The sequence below is a fragment of the Arachis hypogaea genome, chromosome 2 (genome assembly GCF_003086295.3).
Source record: "Arachis hypogaea cultivar Tifrunner chromosome 2, arahy.Tifrunner.gnm2.J5K5, whole genome shotgun sequence".
Lineage (NCBI taxonomy): Eukaryota > Viridiplantae > Streptophyta > Magnoliopsida > Fabales > Fabaceae > Arachis > Arachis hypogaea.
Window position 1 is genome coordinate 41584548 of NC_092037.1, and position 5858 is coordinate 41590405.

Consider the following 5858-nt stretch of genomic DNA (forward strand, 5'->3'; position numbering starts at 1 on the left):
TAGGTGTCAGAGGAAAAGAAAAGTAGAAGACAGAAGTAGAAAATTCGAACTTATCAAAGGAGATGGAGTTCGAATTTTGCATTAAGGAATAGTGTTAGTCCATAAATAGAAGGATGTGAGAAGAAGGGAAGTAATTTTCGAAAATTAAGTAAAAGATTTTGAAAACATTTTTGAAAAACACTAATTGATTTTCGAAAATGAAAGTGGAAAAGAAATCAAGTGATTTTTGAAAAAGATTTTGAAATTAGAAATAAAAAAGATTTGATTGAAAACTATTTTGAAAAAGATGTGGTTAAGAAGATATGATTAGTTTTAAAAAGATGTGATTGAGAAGATATGATTTGAAAAACATTTTAAAAAGATTTGATTTTGAAGATTAAAAACTTGGCTAACAAGAAAAGATATGATTCAAACATTAAACCTTTCTCAACAGAAAAGGCAACATACTTGAAATGTTGAATCAAATCATTAATTGATAGCAAGTATTTTTAAAAATAGAAAGAAGTTGATTTTGAAAACATATGATTGAAAAGATATGATTTGAAAAAGATTTGATTTTGAAAAAGTTTGAAAACTGAAAAAAAATCTGCATTAAAAACAAAATCTTCCCTCTTGTGCCATCCTGGCGTTAAACGCCCAGAATGGTGCACATTCTGGCGTTTAACGCCCAAAACTATACCCTTTTGGGCGTTAAACGCCCAACCAGGTACCCTGGCTGGCGTTTAAACGCAAGTCTGTCCTTCTTCACTGGGCGTTTTGAACGCCCAGCTTTTTCTGTGTAATTCCTCTGCTGTATGTTCTGAATCTTCAATTCTCTGTATTATTGACTTGAGAAGACACAAATTAAAAATATTTTTGGATTTTTAATAATAAGGAAAAATCAAAATGCAACAAGAATCAAATAACAATGCATGCAAGACACCAAACTTAGCAGTTTGTATACTACTGACACTAATGAGAATGCATATGAGACACACAAAACACTCAAGTCAAGAGAATTTAAAGATTAGAGTAAGAAATCATCAAGAACATCTTGAAGATCACTAAGACACATGAATGAATGCATGCAATTGACACCAAACTTAACATGAGACACTAGACTCAAACAAGAAATATTTTTGGATTTTATGACTTTGTAAATTTTTTTTTGTGCTTTTTTTTCGAAAATTAAGTGGAAAAAGAAAATAAAGGTATCAAAATTCTTAATGAGAATTCCAGGAATCAGTGCAATGCTAGTCTAAGACTCCGGTCTAGGAATTAGACATGGCTTCACAGCCAGCCAAGCTTTCAAGGAAAGCTTCGGTCCAAAACACTAGACATGGCCAATGGCCAGCCAAACCTTAGCAGATCACTGCTCCAAAAGCAAGATTGATAGAGATCAACAAGCTTTTGTGATGATAAGTTGAAACCTCGGTCCAATGAAATTAGACATGGCTTCACAGCCAGCCAGATTTCAACAGATCATCATGAAACTCTAGAATTCATTCTCAAGAACTCTGAAGAAAAAAATACCTAATCTAAGCAACAAGATGAACCGTCAGTTGTCCATACTCGAACAATCCCCGGCAACGGCGCCAAAAACTTGGTGCACGAAATTGTGATCAATACTTTTCATAAATCAAATAATCCCCGGTAATGAATCCAAAAACTTGGTGTTCAATACCATGGCATAAACACAACTTCGCACAACTAACCAGCAAGTGTACTGGGTTGTCCAAGTAATAAACCTTACGCGAGTAAGGGTCGATCCCACAGAGATTGTTGGTATGAAGCAAGCTATGGTCACCTTGTAAATCTTAGTCAAGCAAACTCAAATGGGTATGGTGATAAACGCATAAAACATAAAGATAAAGATAGAGATACTTATGTAATTCATTGGTAGGAATTTCAGATAAGCGTATGAAGATGCCTTCCCTTCCGTCTCTCTGCTTTCCTACTGTCTTCATCCAATCCTTCTTCCTCCTTTCCATGGCAAGCTTATGCAAGGGTTTCACCGTTGTCAGTGGCTACCTCCCATCCTCTCAGTGGAAATGTTCAACGCACCCTGTCACGGCACGGCTATCCATCTGTCGGTTCTCGATCAGGGCGGAATAGAATCCAGTGATTCTTTTAAGTCTGTCACTAACGCCCCGCCCTCAGGAGTTTGAAGCACGTCACAGTCATTCAATCATTGAATCCTACTCAGAATACCACAGACAAGGTTAGACCTTCCGGATTCTCTTGAATGCCGCCATCAGTTCTAGCCTATACCACGAAGACTCTGATCTCACGGAATGGCTGGCTCGTTTGTCAGGCGAGCACTCGGTTGTCAGGCGATCAACCATGCATCGTGTATCAGGAATCCAAGAGATATTCACCCAATCGTAGGTAGAACGGAGGTGGTTGTCAGTCACACGTTCATAGGTGAGAATGATGATGAGTGTCACGGATCATCACATTTATCAAGTTGAAGAACAAGTGATATCTTAGAACAAGAACAAGCGGAATTGAATAGAAGAACAATAGTAATTGCATTAATACTCGAGGTACAGCAGAGCTCCACACCTTAATCTATGGTGTGTAGAAACTCCACCATTGAAAATACATAAGAACAAGGTCTAGGCATGGCCGAATGGCCAGCCTCCCAATGATCTAAGATAGCATCAAAACAAAGATAACTACCCAGATATCTCAATACAATAGTAAAAGGTCCTACTTATAGAGAACTAGTAGCCTAGGGTGTACAGAGATGAGTAAATGACATAAAAATCCACTTCCGGGCCCACTTGGTGTGTGCTTGGGCTGAGCAATGAAGAATTTTCGTGTAGAGACTCCTTCTGGAGTTAAACGCCAGCTTTAGTGCCAGTTTGGGCGTTTAACTCCCATTTTGGTGCCAGTTCCGGCGTTTAACGCTGGAAATTCTGAGGGTGACTTTGAACGCCAGTTTGGGCCATCAAATCTTGGGTAAAGTATGGACTATCATATATTGCTGGAAAGCCCAGGATGTCTACTTTCCAACGCCGTTAAGATCGCGCCAATTGGGCTTCTGTAGCTCCAGAAAATCCGCTTCGAGTGCAGGGTGGTCAGAATCCAACAGCATCTGCAGCCCTTTTTAGTCTCTGAATCAGATTTTTGCTCAGGTCCCTCAATTTCAGCCAGAAAATACCTGAAATCACAGAAAAACACACAAACTCATAGTAAAGTCCAGAAAAGTTAATTTTAACTAAAAACTAATAAAAATATACTAAAAACTAACTAGATCATACTAAAAACATACTAAAAACAATGCCAAAAAGCGTACAAATTATCCGCTCATCAGCTATCCAAAGACATCTTGGATAGTTCAGAGAGGCCATCATAGAAAATTCCTATGATGCTCCATTCAGAAAGCATGTCAGAGGGACACTTCCTGATTAATTGTTTGTATCTTTCCCAAGCTTCATAGAGGGATTCTCCTTCCTTCTGTCTGAAGGTTTGAACTTCCACTCTAAGCTTACTCAATTTTTGAGGTGGAAAGAACTTTGCCAAGAAGGCATTGACTAGCTTTTCCCAAGAGTTCAGGCTTTCTTTAGGTTGTGAGTCCAACCATGTTCTAGCTCTGTCTCTTACAGCAAAAGGGAATAGCATAAGTCTGTAGACCTCAGGGTCAACCCCATTAGTCTTGACAGTGTCACAGATTTGCAAGAATTCAGCTAAAAATTGATGAGGATCTTCCAATGGAAGTCCATGAAACTTGTAATTCTGTTGCATTAGAGAATCTAACTGAGGCTTAAGCTCAAAGTTGTTTGCTCCAATGGCAGGGATAGAGAGGCTTCTCCCATAGAAGTCGGGAGTAGGTGCAGTAAAGTCACCCAGCACCTTCCTTGCATTGTTGGCATTGTTGTTGTTTTCGGCTGCCATGTGTTCTTCTTCTTTGAAGAATTCGGTTAGGTTCTCTACAGAGAGTTGTGCCTTAGCTTCTCTTAGTTTTCGCTTCAAGGTCCTCTCTGGTTCAGGATCAGCCTCAACAAGAATGCTTTTGTCTTTGCTCCTGCTCATATGAAAGAGAATAGAACAAGAAAATGTGGAATCCTCTATGTCACAGTATAGAGATTCCTTGAGGTGTCAGAGGAAAAGAAAAATGGAAGGTAGAAGTAGAAAATTTGAACTTATCAAAGAAGATGGAGTTCGCATTTTGCATGAAGGAATAGTGTTAGTCCATAAATAGAAGGATGTGAGAAGAAGGGAAGCAATTTTCGAAAATTAAGTAAAAGATTTTGAAAACATTTTGAAAAACATTACTTGATTTTCGAAAACCATGATTGAGAAGGAAGTAAAGTGATTTTTGAAAAAGATTTTGAAATTAGAAATCAAAAAGATTTGATTGAAAACTATTTTGAAAAAGATGTGGTCAAGAAGATATGATTGATTTTAAAAAGATGTGATTGAGAAGATATGATTTGAAAAATATTTTAAAAAGATTTGATTTTGAAAATTAATGACTTGGCTATCAAGAAAAGATATGATTCAAACATTAAACCTTTCTCAACAGAAAAGGCAACATACTTGAATTGTGAATCAAATCATTAATTGATAGCAAGTATTTTTGAAAATAAAAAGAAATTGATTTTGAAAAAGATTTGATTGAAAAGATTTGATTTGAAAAAGATTTGATTTTGAAAATTTTGAAAACTTGAAAAAATTTGCATTGAAAACAAAATCTTCCCTCTTGTGCCATCCTGGCGTTAAACGCCCAGAATGGTGCACATTCTGGCGTTTAACGCCCAAAACTCTACCTTTTTTGGCATTAAACGCCCAACCAGGTACCCTGGCTGGCGTTTAAACGCCAGTCTGTCCTTCTTTACTGGGCGTTTTGAACGCCCAGCTTTTTCTGTATAATTCCTCTGCAGCATGTTCTGAATCTTCAATTCTCTGTATTATTGACTTGAAAAGACACAAATTAAAAATATTTTTGGATTTTTAATAATGAAAATGTAACTAAAATCAAATAACAGTGCATGCAAGACACCAAACTTAGCAGTTTGTATAATACTGACACTAATGAGAATGCATATGAGACTCAACAAAACACTCAAGTCAAGAGAATTCAAAGATCAGAGCAAGAAATCATCAAGAATTACTTGAAGATCCTTAAGACACATGAATGAATATATGCAATTGACACCAAACTTAAAATGAGACACTAGACTCAAACAAGAAATTTTTGGATTCTATGATTTTGTAATTTTTTGTGTGATTTTTGAAAATTAAGTGGAAAAAGAAAATAAAGGTATCAAAATTCTTAATGAGAATCCCAGGAATCATGCAATGTTTAGTCTAGGACTCCGGTCCAGGAATTAGACATGGCTTCACAGCCAGCCAAGCTTTCAAAGAAAGCTTCGGTCCAAAACACTAGACATGGCCAATGGCCAGCCAAGCCTTAGCAGATCACTGCTCCAACAGCAAGATTGATAGAAATCAACAAGCTCTTGTGATGACAAGTTGAAACCTCGGTCCAATGAAATTAGACATGGCTTCACAGCCAGCCAGACTTCAACAGATCATCATGAAACACTAGAATTCATCTTCAAGAACTCTGAAGAAAAAAAAATACCTAATCTAAGCAACAAGATGAACCATCCGTTGTCCATACTCGAACAATCCCCGGCAACGGCGCCAAAAACTTGGTAGCGCGAAATTTTGATCAATACTTTTCACAAATCAAATAATCCCCGGTAATGAATCCAAAAACTTGGTGTTCAATACCATGGCATAAACACAACTTCGCACAACTAACCAGCAAGTGTACTGGGTCGTCCAAGTAATAAACCTTACGCGAGTAAGGGTCGATCCCACAGAGATTGTTGGTATGAAGCAAGCTATGGTCACTTTGTAAATCT